General features: G+C 40.2%; 1 protein-coding gene across 1 annotated transcript in view; it reads right to left on the bottom strand.

Moving 5' to 3' along the window:
* CACNA1B (calcium voltage-gated channel subunit alpha1 B) overlaps positions 1 to 17,150 on the bottom strand; it is a 3,578,581-nt gene that overhangs the window by 3,152,241 nt on the left and 409,190 nt on the right. The window lies entirely within an intron of this gene.

Raw genomic sequence — 17,150 nt, 5'->3', positions numbered from 1 at the left:
TTGTAAATGACTGCTGATTTTTTTTTTCTTTTAAATTGTCAAAAAATGTATTTCTATCCTTGTTTTGGAGCTTTTCTCTCTGGGCCTGTGCTGGAAATGGGCAGAATTTCCTGGTGAACAAAAGGAAATAAATAATTCTCAGACTAGTTGTTGTAAATCCATGAATAGCAAGACGGAATGTGTGAAGATGTGGAATCACATTTGTTGTCTCAGAGTATTCCCTTTTCTCCAAGGTACAATGATCTTGGAGTTAGTGTGCAAGTAGTGGCATTGTAGAGGTGCAAGGGGCTTGCCCCCTCCGCTAAAAAGAACTTCAAAGGAGAACAGCCATTGCTGAAATTTGCTCTCTTGTAGTTCCATTTTTTTTTAATACTGAAGGCTTAATATCCAAATCAGCAGGCAGCAGATTTTACATGCTGCAGTGGAGAAGCCAGATTAAAAAGCATCAAATCTGCATTACAGCGAGTCTATATTAGATGATCGAACTTTCAAAAGTTCGATTCTCATATGGTCGACACCATATGATCAAATTTTTGAAAGTTTGAACATTTTAATGGAAATCTCCGTACAGTGCGGAATGGGAAGATTTCCCTTTTCTGCACTGTAGTGCGATCTCGGAGTTGGTATATTTAAAGAGACGGGTGTGGGGGGTTCAGTCCCCCTGCTTAAAATGTTCAGGTATGTTATTTGTGTAATTCATTGTTTATTAGATTTTCGAACTTTTAAAAGTTCGATCATATGGTGTTGACCATACGCCAGTCGAACTTTTGAAAGTTCAATTATCTAATATAGACCCCATTAGAACAGTTTTCTAAATATTACTATCTTTACAGTAGTTTATTCATTTTTAAAAATAATTCCTTTTGCCATATCACTTTGTTGATTTGTAATGCCACCATTGTTCCCTACACATAAAACAGAAGTTTTTGTTAGTTTAAAAATTAATTTAAAACAAACAAGAGTAAAGCCAATTATGCATTTTGCATTTCAGCTAGTAATACCTAAAATAACAGCAATGAGAAAGTCAGTCTTGGTTAAATTTTGTCATGCAAGAAATTATGTCAACACAAGAAATGCAATTTGGAGATCATAAATAAGGAATGGATGTCTCTTTTGAAGCCAGAGAAATGACTAATTATTCTGAGGGAAAACACTTAACATTAGTATGGCTTCTTAGAGGTGACATGGCACTTGGTCATAAATTGTTCACAGCATGTGCAGGATTGTAAATATGCACAGTTTATTCCACATACTTCTTCATCCCATGTGGCTGTTAGCCAGGTTTAATTTCTTATCACTTATAAGGATGGCACGACCCAAAGCATTCTCCTTAAAATGCCCTCTCCCCCAAGTGGGGTTCAGACCATGATGAAATCTAAACTCCCTGAAGATGATGGTATGGCAAACAGAATGGGGTGCCTCTTACTCTTAATGCGTTTCTACTTTTTATTTGAAAGAGCTACAAAGCCAAGGAGGCAACACACCCTCTTCTCATTCAAGACTGAACTAAGAGAACACAATCAATGAATCAGACTGCACGTTTGCAAAACAATGGCTAACACTCAACTGTCATAATGGGCTCTCTCCATTGTGCAAATAATTATTAAATGTAAACAATCTATGTAATGTAAATGCACTGTTTTATATGTCGTTAAATATCTTTAAATAAAAATGCAGTTTTCACTTGCACATAACAATTTCATGTCATTTTCTGATGCCTGTTGGGCTTAGGACATGGCTGAAAAGGCTCAAATGACCAGTCCACCTGATTATCAAATTGAAATAGAATAAATATAGTGCCACAATGAACTACTACAGAAAATCCATCGGTCTTCCTGATAAAAAGTAATCACCACCACCATGATATCTCACTTGTATAGTTTACATCCTTAAATACCCACAACCATTTGACTGCCAATTTATGAAGATAGGAGCACAGGTACAAGGATGCTGACATGTTCCTAAATAACATTTCTTTCCAAGCTGATTAAGGCACTTGGCTGAAGTGCTCGTTTCTACTTCAAACTTAATTAACTACCAATTAAGGTTGCTGACTTTCATCTTTTATCATCTTGTAAAATACTAAAACAAACTTATGAAATCTTTTGTAGTCTGAATGTGACTAAACCGGATAACCATTGACATCAACTTCATTGAACTAGTTCAGCTTTGTAAGACAGGAAATTATACTCTGGCTTACTCAAAAGGAAGATGGGAGGAATTTAGGACCATAAACAAAAAATTCCACTACCTAAAAAGGCTATGCTATTGCAACTATTTTTTAGGATTCTGTGACCACATTTTACAAACTGTATAGCACATCTGTAGGAAACCAGTACCAAGAGTCACTGCAAACCTACATCAGTGACACCTTTACTGATAATTCTCAAGCATAACACTCTCTCACTACTTAAATTCTATGTGAATGAAACTGAGGTATGTCAGGTTTCATTAGGTTGTCACAGTCTCATTAGCTGTTCCTTCATGGCCAAATTATTTTCTAGAGACTGTGGTATTAGCTATGTGGGGATTAGGATGGCCATGTAGTCCTTTCCCACTCTGGCAGTAAGGAGCACATTAATCTTGCACAATGTTGATGCTGCCACCTGATGCTATAGCATGGCAGTAAATGCCTTTTTATCCAATAACATAGGTTCTTTAACATGAGCATTGGTATGGTACGAATAAGTCTTTACCTGATGGAGCCTGCCTTCACACCCTGAGCACTTATTTCTCCACGCCATCTCCATTCATTGCATCCCTCCCCCTTTGCCAGATCTCATTCTCTGTGCTTTTCTTATGATCAGTTATGGACCACTACACAAAACTACAGGTACTGTGATGTCTATCTGTAGCCATTTATGTGCTTTACTGATCCAATTTCATGCAGCAGCTGCTGATACTAATGTCCATTTACCTTTATCACTTTCGGAGCCACTTTGCATGTGTGCTCACAAATACACACACATTAGCTTGAGCACCTTTTTGCTGGTTGCAGTGTTGGTTACTCCACTTTCAAGACATGTACATCGCTGTGTACATACACACACACACACACACACACACACACACACACACACACACACACACACACACACACACACACACACACACTGCTCCTGACAAGCTAGACTGACAAAGATCAGTTGCTTTCACAGAAAGACCATCTCCTCATACCACTTATAACTGCTTCCTGACAGGGTACACTGTCAACATTTGAATTGTATAAAAAAAAATTTTGGCCACAGTAATGGATTTCAGTTGTTTCATACAAACACACACAGGCACACCAACATACAGAAAAACACATGTACACAAACACTGCCCCAGATATATACATACATACATACAGTGACACTTACCAACAAAATGACAACCTTTTGACTCTGCACATCTGAAGTTTGACTGTGTTCATCTGGTTTCCTGCTAGGAGCCAGATTTTAATGCTTAGCATTTGCACCTCTCACTCCTGATCAGCATGTTTATATGTTGAGAGAGAGACTGTGATCATTATTGTGGTCATTGTGCGCTCTACTGGCACTTATGTTTAGTTGGTTCTCTGCTGGTATTTTCTTTATTTTATCCTGAATATTAAAGATCAAACCATTTCTTAATGCAGGCCTTCTCTGTTATGTGATTACTGCTACCATGTGACTGTACTGGTCCTACTATACATATTTGAAATTTTAGAGAGCCGAAACCCCTATGGCCAAGATCATATGCTCTACTCCTAAAATTTTGAACATGTAAAAAAAATGAAACACAACATAAACCTACTTTTTAAATGTTAGTCTGGGTGCTACACCCCCACACCCCTGTAACTTAAATATACCAACTCTGACATCGCACTACAGTGTGGAAATGGAAATTTTCCATTCCGCACTGTATGGAGATGCCGGTTCCGCATGGTCGGCATTTCAAATGTCGGTCATATGATCTCAGCCATATGGTCTTCGACATTGTGAAATGTCGACCATGTGTAGGAGACCAGACTGTACATGTCTTGAAAAGTGAGATCAATGCTTATGAAACAGTAGCAGTCCACAGACTGGCTAGCCAAGGCCTGCTACTGTCTGACAAAGGCAGACAAGGAGATGGCAGGCTAATGATCTGCAATCTTTCCGACTTCATTGTGTGCATGTCTTAAATAAAAAAAAAAAATAGCTTAAGACATCAGTTTTATTATAGTTTCATAGGTGTGTACTAGGCTAATGGCCCTGGAGCCTTTACAACCCTAGCCCATAGGATTACCCTGGCATCATGCCACCCAACCTTAGTTCCCAGTGCCTCTGCTGAGTAGAGCCACTGGAGTGATCCCCAAGGTGAATTTTCTATTTCCTATCCACTCATCAAGATTTCTCTTGAAGAGGGCAAGTGGAGTGCTCTGTTTGACATGTATGAGAAGTCTATTCCATAGCATGGGCAGTCTCTGGGTTATGAACCTGTCCCTCCAGCTGTAATGAGGTTGAGGTCTTTGGAGTGTGTGGTGTGGAGGGATTGGGATTTCTTTAGATGTAGCATTTCTAACAGATCTGGGTCAGACATGGATTTGTAAGTCAAGCAGAGATAGTCTCTAAGTAGGCAATATGAGACAGAATAGTTGGATAGTTTTTTGAGTCTGTCCATATAGGACAAGTGTTTAAGGCCTATCCTCTTTGTGAGGTACTTTTGCAGCCTCTCCAGTTGTTGCAGGTGTCTAGTGAGGTACATGCCAAATGGGCATTGTACTCTATGATTGGCCTAATGAGGGAAGAGTAGAGGGAGACAATGACCTTTTTCTTTCTGGATGTAAAACCTTTAGTAATGAAATGTGCCACATAGGACTTTCTGACCACAGTGGCAATGTGGTGGTCAAGGAGGAGGTTGCTCTCAACCTGTGTTCCCAGATCTCTTATAACTCCTGTGTTCAGTGGACTACCATTAATGTGGTAATTCATGGGAACCAGGTTTTTCCCAAAGGGGATGACTACACATTTTTTGGCATTGAGCTTAAGGCTATGGTTCTGACACCAGTCGTTGGTCTCAGGAAGGCCTTTCTGTAGGATGTCAACATCACCTTTGTCAGCCAGAGTCCCTTCGTGTTGGCATGGACTTCAGAGAAGTAGATACCAAACAGAAGATGACCCAGGACCAACCCCTGTGGGCCTCCACTCATGACAGGTCGGCAGTCTGTCAGCTACTTTCACACTGTGGGTTCTATCTGTGAGCCAGTTTGCAACCCACCTAGTGATATAGGGGTTGATGCCTAGCTTAGTGAGTTTTTCTATGATTCCTGAGTGGGGAATGGTATCAAAGGCCTTGGCCAGATCAAGGTAGGCTGTATGAACCACCTTGCCTTCATCCACAGCTCTGGTGACTGACACAAAGAAGTTGACCAGGTTGAGCAGGCATGATCTACCCTTCACAAAACCAAACTGTGTGGGATCCAGAGTTTGGAGATTCCCTATATCCATGTTTATTAGGTCCATGATGATGCGTTCCATAGCTTTGCATATCAGACTAATCAGGCTAATGGGGCAATAGTTCCCAGGGACTGTAGTTGCTCCTCCTTTGTGGAGAGGGATAACTGTAGCAGTGCACCATTCGGTAGGGACAAAGCCTGAGGTAAGGATGTGATTGAACAGGGCACACAGGTGTGGTGCCAGTTCACTCTGTAGTTCATATACAACACAGCCAGGGATATTGTCAGGTCCCATAGACACTGTACTCTTGGCCTTGGACAGTGCTGTTTTAACCTGTGCAGCAGTAATACTGGGTGCCTGGCAATCTATTGGTATGTGATTGGTCCTTTGGTGGGGGGTAGAGGGGTAAAGTTGGCACTGAATCTGTCGGCCAGTATATATTGGCAATATCTGTCAGCTCAGTATAGGATGTACCATTGTGCAGTAGCTCAGAGCAAATCTGGGTTTTGCAGTGAAGATTCTTTACATAACTATAGAAGGCCTTGCGGCTGTCTATATTATCTGCTGCAATTCTATTTTCATAGCTAGCTTTATAGGATTGGATGAGGAATCTCAACTTTTTGTTGAGGCTGATAAGGAAGTTTTTCCAGTCTTGGAAGTTCACCTTATTCCACATCAGTTTCCTCCTTCTGTTGTAGAGTTTGTTTATGGCAGTGGACCACCAGATTGGCTTCCTTTTTTTGGAGGAGAGTGTCTTGGTTCTATTGGGTATGGCGAGATCCATGCATTTATGTACATGTTCATACAGTGCATTGTTGTATGATTTGGCAGTCATGCAACTATTCTCCACTTGCATGGGTGTCATGAAGTTAGCCACCTCTGTTTTTAGGAGCCCAAAGTTAGCTTTGGAGAAGTTTTTCATGGTGGTTACCTTTGCGGGGGGAGGGGGGGGGGTAATTACTCTAATAAGGAAACCTAACTTGTTTCTGATGGCAGTTTTTTTTAAACAATAAAGGCATATTTATCTAGCTTCAGAAAAGAAAACAATACGATTTCCTAGCACTTTTAGCTGGTGCCAAGATAACTCAGCACCCAGTCCAATGTTCAGTGGTTAACCTATTCCCCACACTTAATACTCAAAATGAAAAAAAAATTCAGTTAAATTTTGTACAGTTGGTCAGGTCTCTTTACACTTGGGCAAATCCACAAACGTAAATAATAAATATTAATCAGATGCATATTGTGGGCCACTGCAAACAGAGCTGTAACTAGGATCAGGCGAAGGAGGTGCAAACTGCTAGGGGGCATGATATGAAGGTACTATCCAAAGCGTTCAGTTTTTTTTTTTTGTCTTCAATATAAATATCAAGCTGTCAGGGAAAAGAGTGCAGTACTACAGTTTTTTTTAAACACTTCATTCAAGTTAATCAAGGGGCGGCTGCGCGTTGCCGCCTCACAGCAAGAGGTTCTCCAGTTCGATCCTCAGCTAGGGTGCCTTCTGTGGGGAATCTGCATGGCCTCCCTTTGGTTGTGTGGGTTTCCTCCCACATCTCAAAGACATGCTGTAGGTGGATTGGACACTCTAAATTGGTACTAGGCGTGAGTGCATGTGTTTGCCTTCTGTGGAAGGTTGGGCGCCGGTCTGGCAACTCAACACCACAAAAACTCCACTGCCAATCATTAGCAGACGGGTGATCCACTATGGCAACCCCTAACCAGGAAAAGCCGAAAGAAGAAGTTAAAGTAAACACCTTTTATTTTTGGCCCTCCACTTAAAGTCGAGAGGGTTCCATTTCAGTGATCAAAGAGGGGTACCAGATAAGCTAACTATGGTTCTGACTAAAGACATAGGTTCTGCTTTTTTTGTGATTATATACATAAATAAAAAGCATATATTCAACAGTCCAGAGTCTACTTTAATTGAACAGCATAGTTGGAGCACAGTGAAACACAACTACAAAATAAGCTCTTTTGAAATGTATGGACAGACGGACCTTTTTAAAAAGCTTGCTTTTGAAATTCAGTTTGGATTCCGTAAGAGAACCCTTTTGAACAAATGGGAAACTGTCACATTTTTCGTTCTCTCAATTCATGAGCCATCAGTTTTTTTTTTTTTTTTGTTTTGTTTTTTTTTCCAAATCATCTTCATCCCATAATGGCATTGCAGATTCATGATCTTGACCAATCTCATATCATAAATGCATTTCTGAGAAAAGACTCAAAGTTGTGGAAAGTCTTTCATATTATAAAGAATCACTGGGCCACTTGTTTTCTCAAAGATGGTAGGTCAGAACTGGGATATATAGGGTATTACTTTATAAAACTATGCCACCAATTGCCCTTTTTAGACAGTCACACCACTTAATTGCATATAAATTCATTCACCAATACATACAAATGTCATTCTTTTGTATACCATTTGTTCTTTAAAAATTTATCCTGCTCAGCCAGCTCTGTTGCCACAAGGGGACAATGCACAGTCTATGACCCAAGCAACTTGAGTTAAATTACTAACTTCGGTGCCTGCTATAGCTTGCAGGGAGAATAGATGGGGTGAGTAATGTGAATTGCTAGTTCACCCTCTCTTCTAGAATGAAGGGTATGGCACATGTACCCAGGGGTACATGATCCCATGGTAGATTTCCTAATAGACACCAGAAACCACATGGGAGCACTGACTCCTGTTGGTGGGGGGGGGGGGCAGGACAGTGTTGAAGGGTTATATCACTAAAGGGAAGAGCGAGAGACCCCTTCTGACATGACATGCTGCACCCTTGAGCATGTTACTGAACATGAATGATGGGGTTAGAGTTACAATTAGAAAATTCCTGATGTCTCCTAGAGCCCTTCTCTGTGCCTATCCTCTGGGGAAGAGGGAACAAATGGGTCAATTGAGTAAGAGATTTGAGTTCTGATGGTCAACAGGCTGTATGGGGAAAAAATCTCCAGAAAAAATTCCTCTGTTCACTCAATTTAAAGATCACATGTTAAAGCACCTTTTTAAATGTCAGTTATGGTGTATTATTAATTCGCTCTTACACGGTTAACATTTTTGCTTAAACCTACTGCATTCTGACACAGACTCGCAGTTTGTTTTCTTAATCTCTGGCCATAATTAATTCTCCAACTAGAATCCTGCAAATAAAAATGTGTGCATGCTCTTGTATGAAAACCTGAAGTGTAAAGCTATTTTACCTCCAAACATGATGCTGCATGAGAATTTATACCAAATCCAACAATCCACATCCTCAACCACTTTTCCCATTTTGTAAAGATTTCGTTTTTTGTTTTTTTTTTTTTGCACAGTCATTTTCAACCATCCCTTTAACTGGCTAGGCACTTATGTGAGGAAAGTATCAATTTGTCATTTTGGTCCACACAAGGCTTTGTTTTCACCTGCTACCTCAATGTCCTTGCCTATCTTTCTAGCTAGTTTCTTCTCTGGTTCGCTGGTGTACACAGAAGCACTAGAACTGCTCAGCGCCATTTGCTATGCATTTGCTTTAATGTACATCCAGTGTGAAACATTAATAAATGCAGACCTATCAGTTAATGCACCTTCTGCTTATAGTGACTTACACTCATTTGGTGTGCGACTTTGATATGTGGAGCGGCACTCGTGCAACAGTAGTTACATTTGCAGATTACACTATTGCTATTTCCCATAAGTAGAATGGCCTAAAAATCAAGTTACCAAAAGCTTCATTGATTTGGGAATTTTAAGAATGGTTTGAAACTTTGCATGCATGTACTCCGAGAATTACATGTTTATACCTATTTAGCACATACTGCAAATGGCAGTTTGATATTCAGCTCATCACAAATGGCAGCCCAGAAGGACGAGCCAAATCAAACATTAGCACCACTACCTGTGCTAAATATTTGTGGATGGCTACAGCTGCAGATCAAAACTCCAGACCCACTACATGGCTCTATGTACTTCTGCTGTTTCAGGCCCGGATGAGACCTCCATGAATTTAGTCTGTATTGCAGTAACTGAAATGAACAAGCCAAAAAATAATAAAAATCTAGATGTTATAAGAGAAAGACTAATCTCAATGGAACATGCTTTCTGAAAGCCAAAGAGTGCAAGAATCTACATACTGTACACAAGTGAGAAGAGGGAAGCAATAAGTAGTTATGGATTGGATGTCCCAGAAATGGAATAACCTAAGAATTTCACTTTGAAGAATTAGGAATTAGCTAATTCTTAAATTTAGTTCAAGAGACACCAATGGAATAATGATCAATGTCAAATGTATATTTATTATGAGACATGATTCATAGGTGTGTACTAGGCTAATGGCCTGGAGCCTTTACAAGCCTAGCCCATAGAATTAACCTGGCATCATGACACCCAACCTTAGTTCCCAGAGCCTCTGTTGAGTAGAACCACTGGAGTGATCCCCAGGGTACATTTTCTGTTTCCCATCCACTCAAGATTTCTCTTGAGGGCCAGTGAGGCGGTCCGCTTGACATGTATGGGAAGCCTATTCCATATCATGGGCAGTCTCTGGGTTATGAACCTGTCCCTCCAGCTTGTTCTGTTGATTGTGGTAATGAGGTTTAGATCTCTGGAGCATGTAGTGTGGAGGGATTGGGATTTCTTTAGATGTAGCATTTCTAACAGAGCTGGGTCAGCCATGGCTTTGTAAGTCAAGCAGAGACTGCCTCTAAGTAGGGGATATGAGACAGAGAATAGCTGGAGTTCTTTGAGTTTGTCCATATAGGACAAGTGTTTAAGGCCTAGGATCCTCTTTGTGAGGTACTTTTCCGGCCTCTCCAGTTGTTGCAAGCGTCTAGTGAGGTACATGCCAAATGGGGCATTGTACTCTATGATTGGCCTAATGAGGGAAGAGTAGAGGGAGACAATGACTTCTTTCTTCCTGGATGCAAAATCCTTAGTAATGAGATGTGCCACACAGAAGGACTTTCTGACCACAGTGGCAATATATCATTATATTATAATATATAACATATCATAGCACCTTTGACGGAGCTCTGTTTGGCTGAGGAATGTGGAGTTGTGTTTCATCTTCTCAGAAGTTATACAGTGATTGAAGAGTTTAGAAAAACGTAGTAAATTACATTAGCTAGACTGCATTTGATTTAGTGGTCCCATATTTCATGAGCTATACACTGCAGAATATTCTGGAAATAAAGCCAATGCCAGTAATGCCCTGCAATTTCAACTTCAACTACTCAGATGATTAGCTTAGACACACCCTTTACTACATCATGTAACACTAGTAAATTATGGTCTAGTATCCAAAACATTGCACTTCTGAAAGCACCTCTGGTATATTCACTGATACCAACAGTGTCAGAAGTACTTTTTAATTTTTGTACAGCTCCACTGAGATAGTGCATATGGTTAAAGGCATGTCAGTAGCAGCATAGGATTTGCGCTGTAGTGGTTCAAAGGTCATGGACCTCTCATAAAATGTCGTGACTGTGCAGGCATTTTAGGAGTGGTTCATGATCTCTGCATTAGTGAATTGTTAAATCCAACAATAATGCTAGAAGTTACTGGTTTCTGTATCACTATCATATTATGCTGGTGCCAGAGCAAGAGGTATTTTAGTTGCCTGCATAGCACACCCCATAGAATCCCACTAGTCTAACAACTTCACATATTACTGTATCAATTTTACTGCTTTTTCAGCTTAAAGCACAACAGCAATGTCATTATCAAGTGATGTAGGAATTTTTTAGCATCCCCCCCCCCCCCAAGAGTCTTTTTGTCATGATACCATGGCAACCCCTAACATAAAAATGGTGTTTGAAGATGATGCTTTTCTGTTAGGATACTGAGACCTCACCTGAGATTACTCGGACAATTTCTAGACAAAATTATATGAGTTTTCTTTACATCTGATCGGGTCAAGCTGACACAGCTGAAGATTACCATAACTGAGCCCAAACTCTTTAAAGTTGTATTGTCCTGTAACTATACAATACTGCAGCTCTGAGGGTTGTATATAGTCCACTCACAGAACACAAAGTGACTACTTAAAAAAGTAGCCCATTGCCAAAGAAGACTGTGATGGTGGTAAGCAGTTGGTCTTATGGGTGCGCAACCAAATGCATCACAGGAAGCTTGGACAAGACAAAATATACAGTTAAGTGCATCCAATTAATACATTTATAAGCAGAATATCATACAATTTCTAATACATCATGTAGAAAAGTTTTGTGGAAAAACTGCAAAAATATAAACATCTGAAAACTTAAGTCAAATGATGCAGAAATCTGCCATGAATGATTTCTCAGAGCATTTGCCACAAATATCTGAACTTCAGGAGCATGTTTTCCACTGCATAAAAGATATCTGGCTTGTGTGATTTTTTTTTTTTAATTAAAAAAGCCAATATTATCATAAAACCCCAGATACCATACCAGATGCAAATCACCAGAAGAAACAACAGCACTTTCAGTTTTATGATCAACCCTATCATGATACTTGGGTAGCTGATTAAACAGATTTCCCTTTTATAATGGCAAAGTGAAAAGAACAGCACTGCTCATGAAAATTCATATGTCTCTTTTCTCAAAAAACGAATTTAGAATTGTATCCACTGCTTGAAAATTGTATGTTAAAAAGGTCAGACTTCTCCATTTAAGCACTTATTCAAATTCATGGTCATCAAGTGAGGCATACATGGCATACACAACAAATGAACTTGGAGAAAACCAGCATCGACTTGGGGAGAGAGTGCAAACTCCTCAAAGAAGGCACCAAAAACCAATAGCTGAACTGGAGAACCAAGATCTACGAGAGAACAATACTGTTACACCATTATGCAACCCTTTTAAAATTATTTAAATAGCACAAGATATCTCCAAATTCTTCCTAGCTCCTATTCAGTTATGTTTAATGTGTAAACAAAAATCTGGTCTTTCAACAACTCACTTATAAAATGCTCAAATTTCATTTTAACTTTAAACTAGAATTTCAAGCTACAATATCTGTCATTGTCAGAACAGCCACTTAATTCACCCCACTGAAGAGAGTTTTTTTTTCTGTTGAACTATAGAAACAATGTAACACCAGATTAGTGCAATCACATTTATTATGGGTACAGACAGAAGTCTTATGTCTACCTTTTTGTACATAAAAGCAACCAAAAATCTTAATGCATTCTAGTTATATACATAAATAATGAGGGTGATGCAAAAAGGGTCTTCTAAGGAAGTGGGTGGATAAAAAGTCACCAGGAAAAAAATTCAACCTGCTATATATAACCAAATTTGACCTCATTACTGATGCATCTAGCATTGCCTGTGAATTGCTGTCTGACATTTCTCTGCTGGGTAGACATCATTTATAGTTGCTTTAGAAAAGCATAAATATAAATATTAAGCTCCAGTGGTGCAGACAGATGTAGCACTAACTGTGGCCCTAGTTCAGTTACCACCTTGGGAACCTGAATGAAATGGCATGTTGTGGGAGGGGTTAATAAGTTATGCCTGCATCCCTTTCTCTGATAGAGGGGGGAGAGGGATGGGGGCAATGTGTAGGTAATGGTGGAGGATTCTTGCAGCTCTGCTGAAGACCAGGTCTTGGAACTGCCAAGATGAGTGAGCAGAATGGAGTAGGAGATGTAGCTGATTAAGGGCCTGTGGTGGGGACCTTTCCAAAGCCAGTCTCCATTGCTTTTTTAGCCACAATATATGACAACATGCATGATTAATGAGTGGCTAACCACCAAGTTAGTGGCATCTCTCAGGTCCACAGCTCTCCCACGTGTGACCAAGTACAGTGATGGTCTGATTATCCTGGGCCAGTAAGAGATAAGATATGCAAGTCAAACTACTTAAAATTTGTAGAGTACCAATATTCTGAGGAGTATGAAATTAATCAAGCAGAAACTGACAAAAAAGTAAAAATATAAAACAAGTAGAATAAAATGTTTCAATGAAAACTAGTCTATCCAGTACCATTCAGAAATAAATGAAGACTCGGTCCCATTGCACAAAGAGATGATGGACCAGATTCCAGATTCAACCCTTTGGGAAAAGTGAAGTCCCCACAAATTATCACATTAATAACAAGGTCCTAAGCACACAATCAGTTGTGAGGGACTTGGGCACCCCGGTTGATAGAAAACTGACTTTTGACTACCATATTGCCTCCGTTGTACGAAAAGCTTTCTACATGGCCCACCTCATTAGTAAGGGTATCTCATCCAGGGACAAGGTGGTTATAACATCCCTGTTTTCTTCCCTTATAAGGCCCATTACCAAGTACAACGCCCCTTTCAGCATGTACCTCACAGAGCACATGCAGCAGCTGAGACACCACAGAGGTTCCTCACCAGGAGAATCCAGGGCCTCAAACATCTACCCTACACAGATAGGCTAAAAGCCCTGTCCATCTACTCGGTCTCAGACAGACTCCTCAGAGGTGACCTCTGTCTGGCATACAGAGCAGTCTCAGACCAAACCTTGATGAGACTGCTGCATATCCACAAGTCAAGCTTCACTAGAGTAACCCACACACATGACCTCAACATGCTCTGTAACAACAACAGGACTTGTTGACGGGACAGATTTGTGTCCCAGAGACTCCCCCTTCTGTGGGGCAGACTACCTCCCCACATCAAGCAGAATCCCTCATTAACCATTTTTAAGCACAACCTGGATAACTGGATGGGAAAATACACCCCTGGAATTCCACCTGTATCCCTGCTGGACAGGGGCAGCGGGTGCTGACTTGTCAGAACATGGGCTCAATTCTTGGCTAGGCTTGTAAGGGCCTCAGCACCAATAGCCTAGTAACTTCCTATGATCCTAAAAGTTGCTTTCAGTGCAAGACTGCCCTGATTCCAAAAGACCTGATTTCAATGCAAGTGACCTACTTCAGGGCAAGGCCCATCTATAAGCTGGCTTACACCGGGGGTCAGATTCCAAAAGACATGCTCCCACTGTAAGTGGCCACTTACACTGAGAGCAAATGTTTTGGAATGAGGCCTGAAGCCTTGAATGTGACACAGACCAGTGATCGGTTAGTGAACTGCTGCTGCAGGAGCTGGTGGCTAAGTGTCTGATTCTAGACTGCCCACCCTGGCAGCAAAGAGGTAGTCAAGCCTACCTGTGGTACAAAGAGGTTCTCAGCTGACAAGTGAGCTTGTCTCGGATGCCTGTGAAATAAACATCAGCCATTGGGGAAGGGGTTATGCCCAGAACAGCAAATACCTCATGAGGCCACATTTTGTGTCATTAGCATGAGGATTACCCACTCAAAGGATCTAAACCTGATCTCTTGCAGAAATAGGTCATGCTGGAGAGACCGATCGTGTCCCAGATATTGCTGTCTACTGGAACTAGGCTTTGTATTCACATGAAGCAAAGCCCTTCCCTGACCATTTTCAAGGGCAATCTGGATCAGTGGATGGGAAATCACAGGTTCACTCTTGGGGTGGTGACCATGTCCCTTATGGGCAGAGGCAGCCTGTAAAAATGGTCAAAACCCCACTTGCTGCCCCTTGTTATCTTTCCCCTAGGGATAGAAAATTGAGGGTAAAACTGGCTAGGCTTGTAAGGGCTCTTGAGCTGTTAACCTAGTAATATATGAACCTATGATGATTCATGACTGGCTCGCTCCAGTGATTGTGGCCATTCACTCGTCACCATGATGGGGACTAATGCTCTTTCATGCAGAACCTCCCAGTTAGCAGTCCATACTGTTAGAGCGCTGTAAGAAGGGCCAAATAAAGGCACTGAGAAAAAAATACATCTATGCAGGGCAAATGTGATATTGGTTTAATTTATTGCTTTTGATTTACTTACATGAACGAATGTTTGCTTAGATACTACGTTCAAATGACTGGCTCATCTGAAACAGGAAGACTTTGCTGCAACATTAAAATCGCTCAAGTAAATTTCATTATGTCACAGTATACAGTTATAAACGGGCAATAGGCCTAGGCAGAATGTTAATTGGTATATTTTACGCAACAGTGACAGAATGCTCTAAACCTGAATGAAACAAAAAGATGAAAGTGAAACTACTGATCAGCTATATACCATGACGTCGCATACTTGATGGAATTCACTTGCAATTTTCAGTATTCAGCCAAATTAAACCACTGCATAGCTTTTTTTTCAGATTTATTCTATTTGCTGTAATCTTTCTTTGTAAACCTGGGTCATTTTTCATAATATAGCTTAAGACCTGGTGGTTTATGCACTAGCAATATTCTCAGTATTTTTTGCTACAATTGACTTGCAGTTTTTCATGACGAAGTGCTTTGGGAGCTTGTATGCATACTATATGTGCAATCATCAGTCTTAACAGCCAGGCACAAATATGTCAAGTATGTAAGCAAATATCCTTTAGCATGCTTCGTACACCTTGTGGCCTTTATAGGGAGGCAAAGGAATTTATTTAGACCATCAAGGTATGAGAAAGTCAGAAACAAAAGATTGAACAAGAGGAATGGTTATGCTGGAGGTCTCAGAGAAATAAAAGTAGATTATATTCCATTCCAGAGAAAATATATCACTTGTATACTGTAATAAGATACCACAAGATAACAAATATTTATTAATGGTTTGACTGGTGAAACCATAATAGACATTGGAAAGAAAGTGGATATTTTACACAAGACAGATTGCAAGAAGGTATAGAAAAAAAAAAAGAAAGGTGATACAGACTGGTAGAAATGTCAGATTTACTGCAATACTGAAAGAAATGCAAGACACAATAGAAATAAAATCCATGGATGTAAGCATGCAGTTGGCTAGGAAGAGGCAACAGCAGCAAAGATGGAAATACATTTTTGGAGTAATTATGCTAAACAATTTTACAATAGTGCAAGTGGCCTGAGTCAGCAACAAAGCAAGTCAAAAATATTACAGGATTATTAGAGACGGGTACTGACAACAGAAACAGTTTTGATTCAGGATCACAAATGGAGGGGAGAGCTAACAAAACCAAGCCCATCAAACTCAGAAGCCCCTTACACAAATGTAGCATGAACTCAGTACAAAGTATCGTGTGCTATATCTGATCATGCAACACATCACTGAACCTTCTAAAAACTGCACTTGGCACTAAAATGAAATACAAACAGCTGAAGAAATTGTGCTACTGGGGGCAATAATGGTCAGATTTTTTTTTTTTTATTCATAGCTGGGAAGATGTATAAATGTAGGTATAGCTTTGTCACATTCCAAAAGCAACAAATGAGACTTTTTCCAAGAAAGTATCACCATAATCATGTGTCAACAGCTAGGCATTCTACTTCAATCAGCTGCTATAGTTAATCTGGACAATGCTTTTGTGTTCCATAGCCTCCCTGATTCTCTCTTTTTCACTAGCTTTGCTTCCCACAAAACTGTGAAATTTGCTTGAATCAGCATCATTTCACATAGGAACATTTTAGTAACCATTTTGAAAGAGACCACTGCTGTACTTCATTAGATCAGACAATCTGACAATGCAAGACACTCACAAACTCATTCATCGTTGTTTTCCATACAACAGTCTCTACAGTCTGGCCTGTCATTTAGCAACTTGAAGTCAGGTCAAGGGTTCAGTATCAGGTATTTGGTCTAGCTGACAGCCAAGAAACAAGCAAGTGAAATCCCAGCATTTACCTTCCCTGTCTTAATAGCCTAACTACATAACCAGAAAGAAGTGAATTTTGTGGATCCCTATCCACTCAAAGGCTAGTTTCAAAAGATGTCTAAGGGAACTACAGTGTTAGATATGTAGTGGAAGTGTGGAACTCTGTGGCAAAG

Source organism: Protopterus annectens, chromosome 16.part0 (genome assembly GCF_019279795.1).
Source record: "Protopterus annectens isolate FY-2018-M chromosome 16.part0, PAN1.0, whole genome shotgun sequence".
Classification (NCBI taxonomy): domain Eukaryota; kingdom Metazoa; phylum Chordata; order Ceratodontiformes; family Protopteridae; genus Protopterus; species Protopterus annectens.
The sequence above is the reverse complement of the archived record's forward strand: the minus strand, read 5'-3'. Positions and strand labels throughout refer to the sequence as shown.